Source organism: Somniosus microcephalus, chromosome 13 (genome assembly GCF_052327205.1).
Source record: "Somniosus microcephalus isolate GS21.2 chromosome 13, FLI_Smic_1.0, whole genome shotgun sequence".
Lineage (NCBI taxonomy): Eukaryota > Metazoa > Chordata > Chondrichthyes > Squaliformes > Somniosidae > Somniosus > Somniosus microcephalus.
Window position 1 is genome coordinate 92,282,378 of NC_140999.1, and position 19,654 is coordinate 92,302,031.

Sequence of the window (19,654 nt, forward strand, 5' to 3'; positions counted from 1 at the left end):
TATGTACATTTCTGAAATCCCTCCCTCAGCCTCTCCTCCGCTAAGACGCTCCTTAAAATCTACCTCTGTGACCAAGCTTTTGGTCGCGTATCCTAGGGTTAGTTCGTTGCAGCCCCTGGGATCACGTGGGCCATGGGGAGCCAATCGGAGCAGGGAATGCGCCATTCATAAGTCTGACAGGAAGTGCTGTCAAGACTTATAAATACTATGGCCCTAAAATAGCACTAAATCTTCAAATACATTTTAAAAAAACATCACATTTTTTAAATAAACTAAATTACAATAATTTAAATTTTTGAAAAAAGTAATTTTATTTTCTAACGGGGCTAAAAATAAACTTACCTTGCTTTAAAGTATTTAAAAATAATAAACCTGTGGAAAAAGTGTTTTAATTTTAATTAATTCACCACTTACCTTGTAAAAAGCAGGCCTTATGCCTGCTTTTTACATTTCTAAATTCTGCAGGCTTACCCCCCCGGGAAAACCTGTAAAAAAGACCGAAGTTCAATGCGCACGCGCAGCCTCCCCCACGCACGCGTTCGACCTCTGAACCCCTTCGTTCAGAGGGACGGAAGTGCTGGTTTCCCGCGCATGCAGGAAACCAGCACTTCCATCGGGCCTACGGGTGAGTACCCCGTGCGTACTCACCCGTGGAGACCCGAATTTCTGGGCCTGTTTGGATTTTTCCTCAGGAGGATATCTTGCAAGTCCTCCTCTCTTTCTTTCCCCTTCCCTATTAAACTTGGGTACTTACAAAAGACTCAGATAATATTATTCCTGGCTGTAGGCATAGAAAAAGGAATTTGGGCTTATTCCTTTGTGCCAGCTCCTTCTCCATTGTAACAATTGAGCAATGTACATTATATTGCATCTGCCATGCTTCTGCCCAATCACCCAACCTGTCCAAATCATACTGGAGTTTCTCAGCATCCTCCTCACAGCACACACGCCCACCCAACTTTGTGTCGTCTAGATCATTAATATATATTTTGAATAGCTGGGGTCCAAGGACCGATCCCTGCGGTACCCCACTAGTCACTGCCTGCCACTCGGAAAAAGACCCGTTTATTCCAACTCTTTGCTTTCTGTCTGCCAATCAGTTATCTATCCAAGTCAATACCTTGCCCCCAATCCCATGTGCCTTAATTTACACGCTAATCTCTTATGCGGGACCTTATCGAAAGCCTTTTGAAAGTCCAAATACACCACATCCACTGGTTCTCCCTTATCTATTTTACCAGTTACATCCTCAAAAAATTCCCGTAGATTAGTCAAGCACGATTTACCTTTTGTAAATCCATGTTGACTTTGTCCGATCCTGTCACTGTTTTCCAAGTGCTCTGCTATTACATCTCTTATAATGGACTCCAGCATTTTCCCCACTACTGATGTCAGGCTTACTGGTCTGTAATTCCCCGTTTTCTCTCTACCACCTTTTTTGAATAGTGGGGTAACATTAGCTACCCTCCAATCCATGGGTACTGTTCCAGATTCTATCGAAAGTTGGAAGATGATCAGCAATGCATTCTAGGGCCACTTCCTTAAGTACCCTAGGATGTAGATTATCAGGCCCTGGGGATTTATCGGCCTTCAATCCCGTCAATTTCCCTAACACCATTTCCCTACAAATACTGATTTCTTTCAGTTCCTCCCTTTCATCAGACCCTATGTTCCCCGACATCTATGGGAGGTTATTTGCATCCTCCTTTGTGAAGACTGAACCAAAATATGTATTTAATTGGTCTGCCATTTCCTTCTTCCCCATTATAAATTCACCTGATTCTGACTGCAAGGGATCTACGCTTGACTTCACCAATCTTTTTCTCTTCACATATCTATAAAAGCTTTTACAATCAGTTTTTATGTTCCCTAAAAGCTTACTCTCATACTCTATTTTCCCCTTCTTAATTAATCCCTTTGTCCTCCTATGTTGAATCCTAAACTGCTCCCAATCCTCAGGTTTACTGCTTTTTCTGGCCAATTTATATGTCCTCTCCTTGGATCTTATGCTATCCCTAATTTCCCTTGTTAGCCACGGTTGAGTCACCTTTTTTGTTTTATCTTTATGCCAAACTGGGATAAACAAATTCTGTAGTTCATCCATGCGGTCTTTGAATGTTTGCCATTGCCTATCCACCGTCAACCCTTTGAGTGCCATTCCCCAATCAATCCTACCCAACTCGCGCCTCATACCATTGTAGTTTCCTTTATTTAAATTCAGGACCCTAGTCTCTGAGTCAACTACTTCACTCTCCATCTTAATGAAGAATAATTCTATCATATTATGATCGCTCCGACCCAAGGGGCTTCGCACAACATGATTGCTAATTAATCCTTTCTCATTACATAATACCCAGTCTAAGATGGCCTGATCTCTAGTTGGTTCCTCAACATATTGGTCCAGGAAACCATCCCGTATATACTCCAGGAATTCCTCCTCCACAGTATTGTTACTAATTTGGTTAGCCCAATCCATATGTAGATTAAAGTCACCCATGATAACTGCTGTGCCCTTATTGCACACTTCTCTAATTTCCCTTTTAATGCCATCCCCAACCTCCCACTAACGTTTTCTGCCCCTTGGTATTTCTCAGTTCTACCCATATAGATTCCACATCATCAGAGCTAATATCCTTCCTTACAATTGTGTTAATCCCCTGTTTAACCAGCAATGCTACCCCACCTCCTTTTCCTTTTTGCCTATCTTTCCTGAATATTGAATCCCCCTGGATGTTGAATTCCCAGCCTTGGCCACCCTGGAGCTATGTTTCCGTAATCCCAATCAAATCATATTCATTTACCTCTATTTGCGCAGGACAGGCTATTTGAGGATAAGCTATTTGAGGATAGGCTATTTGAGGGTAGGCTATTTGAGGATAGGCTATTTGAGGAAAGGCTATTTGAGGGTAGGCGATTTGAGGGTAGGCTATTTGAGGAAAGGCTATTTGAGGGTAGGTGATTTGAGGGTAGGCGATTTGAGGGTAGGCTATTTGAGGATAGGCTATTTGAGGGTCAGCTATTTGAGGATAGGCTATTTGAGGGTAGGCTATTTGAGGATTGGCTATTTGAGGGTAGGCTATTTGAGGGTAGGCTATTTGAGGATAGGCTATTTGAGATGGAAAGGTCAGGGAGGACCAGGGGAGATAAGTATAAGTTACATAAGCGTAGAACTAGGCTGAAGCACGTCAAACATTCACGATTAAAATGAGCAATCACTTACATTGGTCAAAATGCGATAACAATTATAAATTTGCATTAAGGTGCACTGATTGCAAGAATATAGGAATGGTAGCACACAAAGGCCTGGACTAATGATCCGCAGATGAGTTCAAATCCCACCACGGCAGCTGGGGAATTTAAATTCCGTTAATGAAATAAATCTGGAATCAAAAGCTAGTATCAGTAATGGTGACCATATAACTACCGGATTGTCGTTAAAACCCATCAGGAAATCTGTCATCTGTATCCAGTCTGGCCTGTATGTGAAATGGCCTAGCGGGCCACTCAGTTGCACAAAACCACTACGACAAAGTATAACAAGAATAAAACAGGATGGACTACCCGGCATCTACCTAGACATCGGATTTGGACATGACAAAGGCACACCCAGTCCAGTCGACCCTGCAATGCCCTCCTCACTAACATCTGGGGACTTGTGCCAAAATTGGGAGAGCTGTCCCACAGACTAATCAAGGAACAGCCTGACAGTTATACTCACAGAATCATACCTTTCAGCCAATGTCCCCATCTCCTCCAACACCACCCATGGGTATGTCCTGTCCCACCGGCAGGACAGACCCATCAGGGGTGGCAGCTCAGTGGTATACAATCGGGCAAGAGTGGATAAAGATAAAGATTACTAAATATGAAGTCAATGTACATTAGAGGATCTGAGCACTACAACACACAGGGAGAGCTTGTTCACATGGGGTGGATTCTGCTCCATTGGTAGAGTTTCCCCAACCCCATGTTTGCGTTGACCATCCATACCCTGAGGTAAATTCCTGGTGTTAGAGGTATGGGAATGGCAACATGAACCACACAACAACTTGCATTTATATAGCACCTTTAATGTAGGAAAATGTCCCATGGCGCTTTACAGGAGCATTATCAGACAACAATTGACACCAAGCCAAAGAAGGAGGTATTAGGAAGAGTGACTAAAAGCTTGGTCAAACACTTAAGTTTTAAGAAGGCTCTTAAAGGAGGAGGTGGAGAGACACAGGTTTAAGGAGAATATTCCAGAGCTTAGGGCCTAGACAGCAGATGGCATGGCTGCCAATGGTGGGGCAAAAGAGTGGGGGATACACAGGAGTCCAGAGTTGAAGGAACACAGAGTTCTCGGAGGGTTATAGGGCTGGAGGAGTTTACAGAGATGGAAAGGGCAAGGCCATGGAGGGATTTGAGCATGAGGATGAGAATTTTAAAGCTGATGCATTGCTGGACTGGGAGAAAATGTTGGTCAGTGAGCGCTGGGGTTATGGATGATCAGGACTCAATGTGAGTTAGGATACAGGCAGCAGAGTTTGGATGAGCTGAAGTTTATGGAGAGTGGAAGATGGGAGAACAGCTAGGTGAACATTGGAATTGTCCAGTCTGGAGGTAAAATGAGGGTTTCAGCAGCAGATAAACAGGAGTGGAGATGGGTGATATTACAGAGACAAAAGTAGGTGGTCTTTGTGATGGTGAGTAAATGAAGTCAAAGGCTCAGCTCAGGGTCAAATAGGATGCCGAGGTTGTGAACAGTTTGGCTCAGCCTGAGATGGTGGCCCGGGAGGGGAATGGAATTGATGGCTAGGGAACGGAGTTTGTGGTGGGGGGGGCCATAGACAATGGCTTTGGTCTTATCTAATTTAATTGGAGGAAATTGTGGCTCATCCAGTACTGGATGTTAGACAAGCAGTCTGACCAGATGGAGGGGTTGAGGATTAATATTATGTATCACCAGGAGTCACATACAATTATTCCACAACTGAATCAGTTAACTGGCATTAATCTAAACAAAATTTGCAGTGCAACTGGGTAAACCTACTCCGGGATATCCAAAAGTGTCTCTTCCCTTCCTAAGCCAATAATCCAAAAGTTCTGCCAACCCTTCAGTGGATTCCTTGCATGGTTAGTTGTCAGCCGTGGCTCAGTGGTCGCACTCTCGCCTCTGAGTCAGAAGGTCGTGGGTTCAAGTCCCACTCCAGAGATTTGAGCCCATAATCCAGGCTGACACTCCAGTGTAGTACTGTGGGAGTGCTGCACTGTTGGAGGCACCTTCTTTCAGATAAAACGTTAAACCGAGGCCCTGTCTGCCCTCTCAGGTGGACGTAAAAGATCCCATGGCACTACTCGAGGAAGAGCAGCAGAGTTCATCCTGGTATTCTGGCCAATATTTATCCCTCAACCAACATCACAAAAACAGATTATCAGGATTACATTGCTATTTCTGGGAGCTTGCTGTGTGCAAATTGACTGCTGTGTTTCCTACATTACAACAGTGGCTACACTTCATTGGCTGTAAACCACTTTGGGACCTCCTAAAAGGTGCTATATAATTGTAAGTCTTTCTTTAAATGATTTTTCTTTCTAGATCCAGCTGGAAATAAACAGTTGCCGCGGGGGGGGGTCGTCTCCTGAGTTTATACACTCCAAGCCAGGACTTGCTTGTTCCCTCCACAGAAGCTGCCTGACTTGTTCAGTGTATTCTGTTTCAGATTTCCAGTATTTTGTACAACACAAACATTTGAAATGTTAAGTGATGAGACGATAAGTGCGGGTTACTGCCCAACCTGCAGGGTTGCCCCTGAGTTAGAGGTTCTGCTCGCTCAATGATTCAGGAAGCTGCTCATTCAGCTCCCTGTTTGGGGCCGGGCTGGGCTTTGCCGATGGTCCGGGGCCAAGTTGGCGAGAGGCCAGAACTGTGGAACAGCACGGGGGAGGTAACTGGGGGTCCGGACACCGGGAACCTCGACCACTAACTTTCCCACTGCTAGAAAAATATCCGGCAATCCCGAGCCGCGGAGGCGGGGCATTGGAGAAAAGTTTGGGGGAAGTTTTGGAAAGTTTTATTGCGGCCGCTCCCATGATGCTGTGTTGACTCTTGGCACCAGCCCCGGCTGGAGCTGTTTGTGACCCGGACAGCCAGCGGCAGGATCAGCCAGCAAAGCACGGTAAGGGGGAGAGCAGGCGCTCCCCTGGGGGCTCATGGAACGGGTGCACTGCCAGAGCTCAGCCAGGGTCCGGCTTCCCGGGTCCCGATTATTGCTGCCGGGGTCCGATCCACCTCCCTCCAATTCTCTGTCTCTGGAGGTCAGGTCGGACACGGTCTGCTTTCACTATCTACACTAATGTTTCCCATTTAAAAATAAGACTCCGAGTGGCCCAATTCCAGCAACTGCAGCCAAGACCCACGGAATGAGCGGGGAGGGGGGGGGGATATTTTTTATTCGTTTATGGGATGTGGGCATCGCTGGCAGGGCCAGCATTTATTGCGCATCCTAATTGCCCTCGAGAAGGTGGTGATGAGCCGCCTTCTTGAACCGCTGCAGTCCGTGTGGTGATGGTACTCCCAGAATGCTGTTAGGTAGGAAGTTCCAGGATTTTGACCCAGCGACGATGAAGGATCAGCGATGTATTTCTAAGTCAGGATGGTGTGTGACTTGGAGGGGAACTTGGAGGTGGTGGTGTTCCCATGCGCCTGCTGCCCTAGTCCTTCTCGGTGGAAGAGGTCGCGGGTTTGGGAGGTGCTGCCGAAGAAGCCTTGGCGAGTTGCTGCATCTTGTAGATGGTACACACTGCAGCCACGGTATGCTGGTGGTGGAGGGAGTGAATGGTTAAGGTGGTGGATTTGGTGTCAATCAAGCGGGCTGCTTTGTCCTGGATGGTGTCGAGCTTCTTGAGTGTTGTTGGAGCTGCACTCATCCAGGCAAGTGGAGAGTATTCCATCACATTCCTTACCTGTGCCTTGTAGATGGTTGAAAGGCTTTGGGGAGTCAGGAGGTGAGACACTCACCGCAGAATACCCAGCCTCTGACCTGCTCTTGTAACCACAGTATTTATGTAGCTGGTCCAGTTAAGTTTCTGGTTAATGGTGATCCCCAGGATGTTGATGGTGGGGGATTTGGCAATGGTAATGCCATTGAATGTCAAGAGAAGGTGGTTAGACTCTCGCTTGTTGGAGATAGTCATTGCCTGGCACTTCTGTGGTGCGAATGTTGCCTGCCACTTATCAGCCCAAGCCTGAACGTCGTCCAGGTCTTGTTGCATGTGGGCATGGACTGCTTCATTATCTGTGGAGTTGCGAATGGCACTGAACACTGTGCATCATCAGCGAACATCCCCATTTCTGACCTTATGTTGGAGGGAAGTTCATTGATGAAGCAGCTGAAGATGGTTGGGCCTAGGACACTGCCCTGAGGAACTCCTGCAGCGATGTCCTGGGGCTGTGATGATTGACCTTCAACCACAACAACCATCTTCCTTTTTGCTAGGTATGACTCCAGCCAGTGGAGCGTTTCCCCCCCCCCCCCCCCCCCGCCCGATTCCCATTGACTTCAGTTTTTCTAGGACTCCTTGATGTCACACTCGGTCAAATGCTGCCTTGATGTCAAGGGCAGTCACTCTCACCTCAACTCTGGAATTCAGCTCCTTTGTCCATGTTTGGACCAAGGTTGTAATGAGGACGGGAGCCGAGTATCAGTGAGCAGGTTTTTGGTGAGTAAGTGCCGCTTGATAGCACTGTCGATGACACGTAGACTGATCGGGCGGTAATTCACCGGGTTGGATTTGTCATGCTTTTTGTGGACAGCACATACCTGGGCAGTTTTCCACGTTGTCGGATAGATGCCATTGTTGCAGCTGTACTGGAACAGCTTGGCTAGAGGAGCAGCAAGTTCTGGAGCACAAGTCATAATCAATTATAGCACAATGAGAGAGAGAGAGGGAATGAGCAGAGAGAGAGAGAGAGGGAGAATGAGCAGAGAGAGAGAGAGGGAGAATGAGCAGAGAGAGAGAGAGAGAGAGAGGGAATGAGCAGAGAGAGAGAGAGAGAGGGAGAATGAGCAGAGAGAGAGAGGGAATGAGCAGAGAGAGAGAGGGAATGAGCAGAGAGAGAGAGGGAATGAGAGAGAGAGGGAATGAGAGAGAGAGGGAATGAGCAGAGAGAGAGAGGGAATGAGCAGAGAGAGAGGGAATGAGCAGAGAGAGAGAGAATGAGCAGAGAGAGAGAGAGAGGGAATGAGCAGAGAGAGAGAGGGAATGAGCAGAGAGAGAGGGAATGAGAGAGAGAGGGAATGAGAGAGAGGGAATGAGAGAGAGGGAATGAGCAGAGAGAGAGAATCAGCAGAGAGAGAGAATCAGCAGAGAGAGAGAGGGAATGAGAGAGAGAGGGAATGAGAGAGAGAGGGAATGAGAGAGAGAGGGAATGAGAGAGAGGGAATGAGAGAGAGAGGGAATGAGAAAGAGAGAGGGAATGAGAGAGAGGGAATGAGAAAGAGAGAGGGAATGAGCAGAGAGAGAGAGGGAATGAGAAAGAGAGGGAATGAGCAGAGAGAGAGGGAATGAGCAGAGAGAGAGAGAGAGGGAATGAGCAGAGAGAGAGAGGGAATGAGCAGAGAGAGAGAGGGAATGAGCAGAGAGAGGGAATGAGAGAGAGAGGGAATGAGAGAGAGAGGGAATGAGAGAGAGAGGGAATGAGAGAGAGAGGGAATGAGCAGAGAGAGAGGGAATGAGCAGAGAGAGAGGGAATGAGCAGAGAGAGAGAGGGAATGAGCAGAGAGAGAGAGAATGAGCAGAGAGAGAGAGAGGGAATAAGCAGAGAGAGAGGGAATGAGCAGAGAGAGAGAGAGAGGGAATGAGCAGAGAGAGAGAGGGAATGAGCAGAGAGAGAGAGGGAATGAGCAGAGAGAGAGAGGGAATGAGCAGAGAGAGAGAGAGAGGGAATGAGCAGAGAGAGAGAGGGAATGAGCAGAGAGAGAGAGAGAAAGCAGAGAGAGAGGGAATGAGAGAGAGGGAATGAGCAGAGAGAGAGGGAATGAGCAGAGAGAGAGAATGAGCAGAGAGAGAGAGAGGGAATGAGCAGAGAGAGAGAGAGGGAATGAGCAGAGAGAGAGAGAGGGAATGAGCAGAGAGAGAGAGGGAATGAGCAGAGAGAGAGAGAGAGAATGAGCAGAGAGAGAGAGAGGGAATGAGCAGAGAGAGAGAGGGAATGAGCAGAGAGAGAGAGAGGGAATGAGCAGAGAGAGAGGCAATGAGAGAGGGAATGAGGAGAGAGAGGGAATGAGCAGAGAGAGAGAGAGAATGAGCAGAGAGAGAGAGAGGGAATGAGCAGAGAGAGAGGGAATGAGCAGAGAGAGAGAGAGGGAATGAGCAGAGAGAGAGGGAATGAGAGAGAGGGAATCAGCAGAGAGAGAGAGAGAGGGAATGAGGAGAGAGAGGGAATGAGCAGAGAGAGAGAGAGGGGCAATGAGCAGAGAGAGAGAGAGGGAATGAGCAGAGAGAGAGAGAGAGAGGGAATGAGCAGAGGGAATGAGCAGAGAGAAAGAGAGGGAATGAGCAGAGAGAGAGAGAGAGGGAATGAGCAGAGAGAGAGAGAGAGGGAATGAGCAGAGAGAGGGAATGAGCAGAGAGAAAGAGAGGGAATGAGCAGAGAGAGAGAGAGGGAATGAGCAGAGAGAGAGGGAACGAGCAGAGAGAGAGAGGGAACGAGCAGAGAGAGGGAACGAGCAGAGAGAGAGAGGGAACGAGCAGAGAGAGAGGGAACGAGCAGAGAGAGAGGGAATGAGCAGAGAGAGCGAGAGAAGAAACGAGCAGAGAGAGAGAGGGAACGAGCAGAGAGAGAGAGAGAGGGAACGAGCAGAGAGAGAGAGAGAGGGAACGAGCAGAGAGAGAGAGGGAACGAGCAGAGAGAGGGAATGAGCAGAGAGAGAGAGAGAGAGGGAATGAGCAGGGAGAGAGAGAGGGAATGAGCAGGGAGAGAGAGAGGGAATGAGCAGAGAGAGAGAGAGGGAATGAGCAGAGAGAGAGAGGGAATGAGCAGAGAGAGAGAGGGAATGAGCAGAGAGAGGGAGGGAATGAGCAGAGAGAGAGAGGGAATGAGCAGAGAGAGAGAGGGAATGAGCAGAGAGAGAGAGGGAATGAGCAGAGAGAGAGAGGGAATGAGCAGAGAGAGAGAGGGAATGAGCAGAGAGAGAGAGGGAATGAGCAGAGAGAGAGAGAGGGAATGAGCAGAGAGAGAGAGAGGGAATGAGCAGAGAGGGAATGAGCAGAGAGAGAGGGAGAGGGAATGAGCAGAGAGAGAGAGGGAATGAGCAGAGAGAGAGGGAGGGAACGAGCAGAAAGAGAGAGAGAGAATGAGCAGAGACAGAGAGAGGGAATGAGCAGAGAGAGAGAGGGAATGAGCAGAGAGAGAGAATGAGCAGAGAGAGAGAGAGAATGAGGAGAGAGAGAGGGAGAGAGAGGGAATGAGGAGAGAGAGAGGGAATGAGGGAAGAGAGAGAGAGGGAATGAGGAGAGAGAGAGAGAGGGAATGAGCAGAGAGAGAGGGAATGAGCAGAAAGAGAGAATGAGGAGAGAGAGAGAGGGGGGAGAGAGAGGGAATGAGGAGAGAGAGAGGGAATGAGGAGAGAGAGAGGGAATGAGGAGAGAGAGGGAATGAGGAGAGAGAGAGAGGGAATGAGGAGAGAGAGAGGGAATGAGCAGAGAGAGAGGGGCAATGAGCAGAGAGAGAGGGAATGAGGAGAGAGAGAGAGGGAATGAGCAGAGAGAGAGAGAGAGAGAGGGAATGAGCAGAGAGAGAGGGGGAATGAGCAGAGAGAGAGAGGGAATGAGCAGAGAGAGAGAGGGAATGAGCAGAGAGAGAGGGAATGAGGAGAGAGAGGGAATGTGCAGAGAGAGAGAGGGAATGAGCAGAGAGAGGGAATGAGCAGAGAGAGAGAGAGGGAACGAGCAGAGAGAGAGAGGGAACGAGCAGAGAGAGAGAGGGAACGAGCAGAGAGAGAGAGAGGGAACGAGCAGAGAGAGAGAGGGAATGAGAGAGAGAGAGGGAATGAGAGAGAGAGAGGGAATGAGCAGAGAGAGAGAATGAGGAGAGAGAGAGGGAGAGAGGGAATGAGGAGAGAGAGAGAGGGAATGAGGAGAGAGAGAGAGGGAATGAGGAGAGAGAGAGAGGGAATGAGGAGAGAGAGAGGGAATGAGGAGAGAGAGAGGGAATGAGGAGAGGGAATGAGCAGAGAGAGAGGGGCAATGAGCAGAGAGAGGGAATCAGCAGAGAGAGAGAGAGAGAGGGAATGAGCAGAGAGAGAGAGGGAATGAGCAGAGAGAGAGGGAATGAGCAGAGAGAGAGGGAATGAGCAGAGAGAGAGAGAGGGAATGAGCAGAGAGAGAGAGGGAATGAGGAGAGAGAGAGGGAATGTGCAGAGAGAGAGGGAATGAGCAGAGAGAGAGGGAATGAGCAGAGAGAGAGGGAACGAGCAGAGAGAGAGGGAACGAGCAGAGAGAGAGAGGGAACGAGCAGAGAGAGAGAGGGAACGAGCAGAGAGAGAGAGGGAACGAGCAGAGAGAGAGAGAGGGAATGAGAGAGAGAGGGAATGAGCAGAGAGAGAGGGAATGAGAGAGAGGGAATGAGCAGAGAGAGAGAGAACGAGCAGAGAGAGAGAGGCAACGAGCAGAGAGAGGGAACGAGCAGAGGGAGAGATGGAACGAGCAGAGAGAGAGAGGGTACGAGCAGAGAGGGAGAGATGGAACGAGCAGAGAGAGAGAGAGGGATTGAGCAGAGAGAGAGGGAATGTGCAGAGAGAGAGGGAACGAGCAGAGAGAGAGGGAACGAGCAGAGAGAGAGAGAGGGAACGAGCAGAGAGAGAGAGGGAATGAGCTGGAGTCGTTCTGTCAGACCTGGGCCCTGACAATATACCCTAGGAACAACTGAAATCGAACAAACCACTAACTACACATACTTGGGCATAAAAATCAGCTCTACGGGAAATTTCAAAATGGCTGTGAATGAACTAAAAGAGAAAGCTAGAAGGGCTTTCTATGCCATTAAGAGATCAATCCAAATAGAAATCCCAATTAGCATTTGGCTCAAAATTCTCAAATGAGTAATTGAACCAATTGCACTCTATGGCAGTGAGGTGTGGGGACCGCTAACACAACCAGAATTTGCAAAATGGGACAAACACCCAATTGACATCCTACATGCAGAATTCTGTAAAAGTATCCTCCGGACTCAAAGGAAAACCGTAAACAATGCATGCAGGGCAGAACTAGGCCAATATCCACTAATAATTACTATCCAAAAAAGAGCCACCAAATTTTGGAAACACCTAAAAATGAGCAATCCCCACTGCTATCATTACGAAGCCTTGAAATGCCAAGAGAGGACCATAAAGAAGAACACCCTCAGTCAACTAGTCCTGGGACTCAGTGAAGCAACCACTAACAATAACCAGCCCCTGGGCAGTGACATTGTAGCACAGAGAATTCGACCCAACACAATTGTCACTAAGCAAAAGGAAAAATACCTGTCATATTGGGCAGAAACAACAAAAACCCAAAGCAAACTCAATTGCTACTTGGCCCTAAACAGACAATACAACATGGCTGAATACCTGATCATGGTAAAGGAAAACAAACTGAGAAAAACCTTGACAAGGTACAGACTTAGCGAACATAGCCTGGCGATTGAAAAAGGTAGACACAGGCAGACCCGGCTACCAAGAGAGGACAGGATATGCTCTCACTGCAGTCAGGGAGTGGTGGAGACAGAGATGCACTTCCTCACAGCTTGTGGAAAATATCAGGGCATCAGGGAGAATTTCTACCAAAAATTCTCACAAATATGCCCTGAATTCAGAAATTTGAATCAGAAATTTGAATGATGACCAAAAACTCCCATACCTACTAGGGGAAGAGAGAAAATGTGTAACACTAGCGGCACACAATGTTACAGCTTGCCATAAACAGAGGGACAAACAGTATAAACCTAAGAAAAGAGCATTTACAAATTATACGAATGTATATTTATACACTCAGGGATATAGCTGTTTATACACTGTATGAATAGATCTGCGTTTATGTGTTCAACCATGAATGTATTTTGATGCTTTGGCAACATAAGATGTACCTTATCTTGCCAATAAAGCGATTTGAATTGAAAAATTGAATTGAGAGAGGGAATGAGCAGAGAGAGAGAGAGGGAATGAGCAGAGAGAGAGAGAATGAGCAGAGAGAGAGAGAATGAGCAGAGAGAGAGAGAGAATGAGCAGAGAGAGAGAGGGAATGAGCAGAGAGAGAGAGGGAATGAGCATCGAGAGAGAGGCACCGAGCAGTGAGAGAGAGGGAATGAGCAGAGAGGGAACAGAGAGAGAGAGGGAACGAGCAGAAAGAGAGAGAGGGAACGAGCAGAAAGAGAGAGAGGGAACGAGCAGAGAGAGAGAGAGGGAATGAGCAGAGAGAGAGAGAGAGAAAAAGCAGAGAGAGAGAGGGAATGAGCAGAGAGAGAGAGAGGGAATGAGCAGAGAGAGAGAGAGAGAGAGAGAATGAGCAGAGAGAGAGGGAATGAGCAGAGAGAGGGAACGAGCAGAGAGCGAGAGAGGGAACGAGCAGAGAGAGAGAGAGAGGGAACGAGCAGAGAGAGAGAGGGAACGAGCAGAGAGAGAGAGAGGGAACGAGCAGAGAGAGAGAGAGGGAACGAGCAGAGAGAGAGAGAGGGAACGAGCAGAGAGAGAGAGGGAATGAGCAGAGAGAGAACGAGCAGAGAGAGAGAGGGACTGAGGAGAGAGAGGGAATGAGAGAGAGAGAGAGGGAATGAGCAGAGAGAGAGAGGGAACGAGCAGAGAGAGAGGGAATGAGCAGAGAGAGCGAGCGAGGGAACGAGCAGAGAGAGAGAGAGAGAGAGAGGGAACGAGCAGAGAGAGAGAGAGAGGGAACGAGCAGAGAGAGAGAGAGAGGGAACGAGCAGAGAGAGAGAGAGGGAACGAGCAGAGAGAGAGGGAATGAGCAGAGAGAGAGGGAATGAGCAGGGAGAGAGAGAGAGGGAATGAGCAGAGAGAGAGGGAATGAGCAGGGAGAGAGAGAGGGAATGAGCAGAGAGAGAGGGAATGAGGAGAGAGAGAGAGAGAATGAGCAGAGAGAGAGGGAATGAGCAGAGAGAGAGAGAGAGGGAATGAGCAGAGAGAGGAATGAGCAGAGAGAGAGAGAGGGAATGAGCAGAGAGAGAGAGGGAATGAGCAGAGAGAGAGAGGGAATGAGCAGAGAGAGAGGGAGGGAACGAGCAGAAAGAGAGAGAGAGAATGAGCAGAGACAGAGAGGGAATGAGCAGAGAGAGAGAGGGAATGAGAATGAGGAGAGAGAGAGAATGAGGAGAGAGAGGGAGAGAGAGGGAATGAGGAGAGAGAGAGGGAATGAGAGAGAGAGAGGGAATGAGGAGAGAGAGAGAGGGAATGGGCAGAGAGAGAGAGGGGCAATGAGCAGAGAGAGAGGGAATGAGCAGAGAGAGAGAGAGAGGGAATGAGCAGAGAGGGAATGAGCAGAGAGAGAGAGAGGGAATGAGCAGAGAGAGAGAGGGAATGAGCAGAGAGAGAGAGGGAATGAGGAGAGAGAGAGGGAATGAGCAGAGAGAGAGAGAGGGAATGAGCAGAGAGAGAGGGAATGAGCAGAGAGAGAGAGAGGGAACGAGCAGAGAGAGAGAGGGAACGAGCAGAGAGAGAGAGAGGGAATGAGAGAGAGAGAGGGAATGAGAGAGAGAGGGAATGAGCAGAGAGAGAGGGAATGAGCAGAGAGAGAGAGAGAGAGAGGGAACGAGCAGAGAGAGAGAGTCCAGACAACATCAAAAATGAAATGCTCAAGTTCAGCAATATGGAGATGCTGGGTGCGGTACTCAAGTTATTCAACATCATATTACGTTCAGGCTGTTTTCCCGATATCTGGTGCCAAGGTCTCATCTCTCCCATATATAAAAGTGGAAACAAATCAGACCCAAATAACTACCGCGGCATCTGTGTCAACAGTTGTCTAGGGAAATTATTCTGCAGTATTCTAAATAGTAGATTACTGGATTTTCTTAACAAACATAATATCCTGAGAAAAAATCAAATAGGCTTTCTCCCAAAACACCGCACTACCGACCATATCTATACCCTTCACACTCTCATTGAAAAACATATACACCAAACAAAAAATGGGAAAATATTCGCTTGTTTCATTGACTTCAAGAAAGCCTTTGACTCTATCTGGCACGAAGGGCTCTATTATAAACTTCTTCAGTGCGGAATAGGGGGCAAAGTCTATGACCTTATTAAATCGATGTATCTGAAAAATAAATGCGGGGTCAAAATTGGAGACAAACGCACCGGTTTCTTCACCCAGAGAAGAGGCGTCCGGCAGGGCTGCAATTTGAGCCCGACCCTGTTCAACATATACATAAATGAATTAGCAGACATGCTGGAGCAAAGCGAGTCACCGGGTCTCTGTCTCCTGGATGGAGAAGTGAAATCCCTGTTCTATGCGGACGACCTGGTTCTGCTGTCTCCCACAGAACAGGGATTACAGCAACAACTAGACCTACTCGACAAATACTGCCAAAACTGGGCTCTAACAGTACATCTAAAGAAAACCAACATCATGATTTTTCAAAAAAGGCCCAGGTGTCAGGAAAACAAATACCAGTTTACTCTCAGTGATACCATCATAGGACACACTATGAGCTACACTTACCTTGGTATAACCATTACAGCATCAGGGAGCTTCAGCATAGCAGTGAATGCACTAAAAGAAAAAGCCCGAAGAGCCCTATATGCAATAAAAAGAAAATTCTACAACATCCAAATCCCAATCAAAACCTGGCTCAAAATATTTGACAGCATAATCCTGCCCATTGCACTGTACGGTAGTGAAGTATGGGGCCCGCTAAATCACCATAGCTACACTAAATGGGAAAAACACACAATAGAAGCCCTACATGCAGAATTTTGCCGAAGCATCCTTCGCACCCAAAGGAAAACACCAACAAATGCATGCAGAGCCGAACTAGGCAGATACCCACTGATAAACATCCAAAAACGAGCACTAAAATTCCTAAATCACCTCAAAACTAGCTCCCCAGACACCCTTCATTTTAAAGCCTTCCAGACCCAAGAGCTAAACCCAGAAAAGAGTCCCCTGAGTCAGCTGCTACTGAAACCAAGTACTCCTACTCAGCCGGACCCTGACCAGTCCCAGACCAACACAGTGAACCAAATCATTAAACAATGCAAAGAAACCTACCTGGAACATTGGAACAAAATAACCAAAAGCCAAAGCAGATTAGAATGTTACCGGGCCCTAAAAAGAGAATATAAACTGGCAGACTATCTCTCGACCATCAGAGACACAAAACAGAGACAGACCCTCACCAGGTACAGACTAAGCGACCACCAACTGGCAATTGAAAAAGGGAGATACAAGAAATCCTGGCAGCCTAGAGAGAATAGAATATGCGATCAATGTCTGACCGGCGAGGTTGAAACAGAAATGCATTTCCTCCTAAAATGCGAAAAATTCAACACATCAAGAAACATATTATTTAACAAGCTCAGCCAAACAACCCCAGATTTCAAGGATTTGGATGACCTGTCAAAATTAAGATTAGTCCTGGGTGAGGGAGACAGACCATACCTTGGTGCCAAATATGTAACAACATGTCACAACCTGAGGACTGTTTAAAAAAAAAATTAATACTGAATGTACCCAATGATGTACAAAAACTGTTTAAATTAATATTGTTTAAAAGTAATATTGTATGTACCCAACAAGGGTCAAAATTGTTTGACACCTACAGAATGTTGGAAAACTGTACTTTTTTGTTGTGTAAGCTTTGGCAATATGGTTCTCTGTAAACTTTCATGCCAATAAAGCATTTGAATTGAACTGAATTGAAATTGAGAGGGAACGAGCCGAGAGAGAGAGGGAACGAGCAGAGAGAGAGAGAGGGAACGAGCAGAGAGAGAGAGGGAATGAGCAGAGAGAGAGAGAGAGAGGGAATGAGCAGAGAGAGAGAGGGAATGAGCAGAGAGAGAGAGGGAATGAGCAGAGAGAGAGAGAGAGAGGGAACGAGCAGAGAGAGAGAGAGGGAATGAGCAGAGAGAGAGAGGGAATGAGCTGGAGTCATTCTGTCAGACCTGGGCCCTGACAATATACCCTTGGAACAACTGAAATCGAACAAACCACTAACTACACATACTTGGGCATAAAAATCAGCTCTACGGGAAATTTCAAAATGGCTGTGAATGAACTAAAAGAGAAAGCTAGAAGGGCTTTCTATGCCATTAAGAGATCAATCCAAATAGAAATCCCGATTAGCATTTGGCTCAAAATTCTCAAATGAGTAATTGAACCAATTGCACTCTATGGCAGTGAGGTGTGGGGACCGCTAACACAACAAGAATTTGCAAAATGGGACAAACACCCAATTGACATCCTACATGCAGAATTCTGTAAAAGTATCCTCCGGACTCAAAGGAAAACCGTAAACAATGCATGCAGGGCAGAACTAGGCCAATATCCACTAATAATTACTATCCAAAAAAGAGCCACCAAATTTTGGAAACACCTAAAAATGAGCAATCCCCACTGCTATCATTACGAAGCCTTGAAATGCCAAGAGAGGACCATAAAGAAGAACACCCTCAGTCAACTAGTCCTGGGACTCAGTGAAGCAACCACTAACAATAACCAGCCCCAGGACAGTGACATTGTAGCACAGAGAATTCGACCCAACACAATTGTCACTGAGCAAAAGGAAAAATACCTGTCATATTGGGCAGAAACAACAAAAACCCAAAGCAAACTCAATTGCTACTTGGCCCTAAACAGACAATACAACATGGCTGAATACCTGATCATGGTAAAGGATAGCAAACTGAGAAAAACCTTGACAAGGTACAGACTTAGTGAACATAACCTGGCGATCGAAAAAGGCAGATACAGGCAGACCCGGCTGCCAAGAGAGGACAGGATATGCTCTCACTGCAGTCAGGGAGTGGTGGAGACAGAGATGCACTTCCTCACAGCTTGTGGAAAATATCAGGGCATCAGGGAGAATTTCTACCAAAAATTCTCACAAATATGCCCTGAATTCAGAAATTTGAATGATGACCAAAAACTCCCATACCTACTAGGGGAAGAGAGAAAATGTGTAACACTAGCGGCACACTATGTTACAGCTTGCCATAAACAGAGGGACAAACAGTATAAACCTAAGAAAAGAGCATTTACAAATTATACGAATGTATATTTATACACTCAGGGATATATCTGTTTATACACTGTATGAATAGATCTGCATTTATGTGTTCAACCATGAATGTATTTTGATGCTATGGCAACATAAGATGTACCTTACCAATAAAGCGATTTGAATTGAAAAATTGAATTGAGAGAGGGAATGAGCAGAGAGAGAGAGAGAATGAGCAGAGAGAGAGAGGGAATGAGCAGAGAGAGAGAGGGACCGAGCAGTGAGAGAGAGGGAATGAGCAGAGAGGGAATGAGCAGAGAGAGAGAGAGGGAACAGAGAGAGAGAGAGAGGGAATGAGCAGAGAGAGAGAGAGGGAATGAGCAGAGAGAGAGAATGAGCAGAGAGAGAGAATGAGCAGAGAGAGAGAGGGGGGGAATGAGCAGAGAGAGAGGGAATGAGCAGAGAGAAAGAGAGGGAATGAGCAGAGAGCGAGAGAGGGAATGAGCAGAGAGCGAGAGAGGGAATGAGCAGAGAGAGAGAGAGGGAATGAGCAGAGAGAGAGAGGGAACGAGCAGAGAGAGAGAGAGGGAACGAGCAGAGAGAGAGAGAGGGAACGAGCAGAGAGAGAGAGGGAACGAGCAGAGAGAGAGAGGGAACGAGCAGAGAGAGAGAGGGAACGAGCAGAGAGAGAGAGGGAACGAGCAGAGAGAGAGAGGGAATGAGCAGAGAGAGAGAGAGAGGGAACGAGCAGAGAGAGAGAGGGAACGAGCAGAGAGAGAGAGAGGGAACGAGCAGAGAGAGAGAGGGAACGAGCAGAGAGAGAGAGAGGGAACGAGCAGAGAGAGAGAGAGAGGGAACGAGCAGAGAGAGAGAGGGAAGGAGCAGAGAGAGAGAGAGGGAACGAGCAGAGAGAGAGAGAGGGATTGAGCAGAGAGAGAGAGGGAATGAGCAGAGAGAGACAGAGAGAGGGAATGAGCAGAGAGAGAGAGGGAATGAGCAGAGAGAGAGAGGGAATGAGCAGAGAGAGAGAGGGAATGAGCAGAGAGAGAGAGAGAGAGGGAACGAGCAGAGAGAGAGAGAGGGAACGAGCAGAGAGAGAGAGGGAATGAGCAGAGAGAGAGAGGGAATGAGCTGGAGTCATTCTGTCAGACCTGGGCCCTGACAATATACCCTAGGAACAACTGAAATCGAACAAACCACTAACTACACATACTTGGGCATAAAAATCAGCTCTACGGGAAATTTCAAAATGGCTGTGAATGAACTAAAAGAGAAAGCTAGAAGGGCTTTCTATGCCATTAAGAGATCAATCCAAATAGAAATCCCGATTAGCATTTGGCTCAAAATTCTCAAATGAGTAATTGAACCAATTGCACTCTATGGCAGTGAGGTGTGGGGACCGCTAACACAACAAGAATTTGCAAAATGGGACAAACACCCAATTGACATCCTACATGC

At 47.3% G+C, this 19,654-nt stretch overlaps 2 protein-coding genes across 3 annotated transcripts in view; one reads left to right on the plus strand and one right to left on the minus strand.

Moving 5' to 3' along the window:
* Nucleotides 1-19,654, minus strand: part of LOC147108485 (dysbindin) — a 327,345-nt gene that overhangs the window by 14,418 nt on the left and 293,273 nt on the right. The gene's annotated exons all lie outside the window — the stretch shown is intronic.
* LOC147108486 (cytochrome c oxidase subunit 4 isoform 2, mitochondrial-like) overlaps nt 5,958-19,654 on the plus strand; it is a 103,677-nt gene continuing 89,980 nt past the window's right edge. The window contains exon 1 of one of the 2 annotated variants that reach the window (XM_086005137.1): nt 5,958-6,158. The gene's annotated coding sequence lies outside the window, so the exon portion shown is untranslated. The remainder of the gene's footprint in view (nt 6,159-19,654) is intronic. The other variant, XM_086005138.1, reaches the window with a different exon arrangement.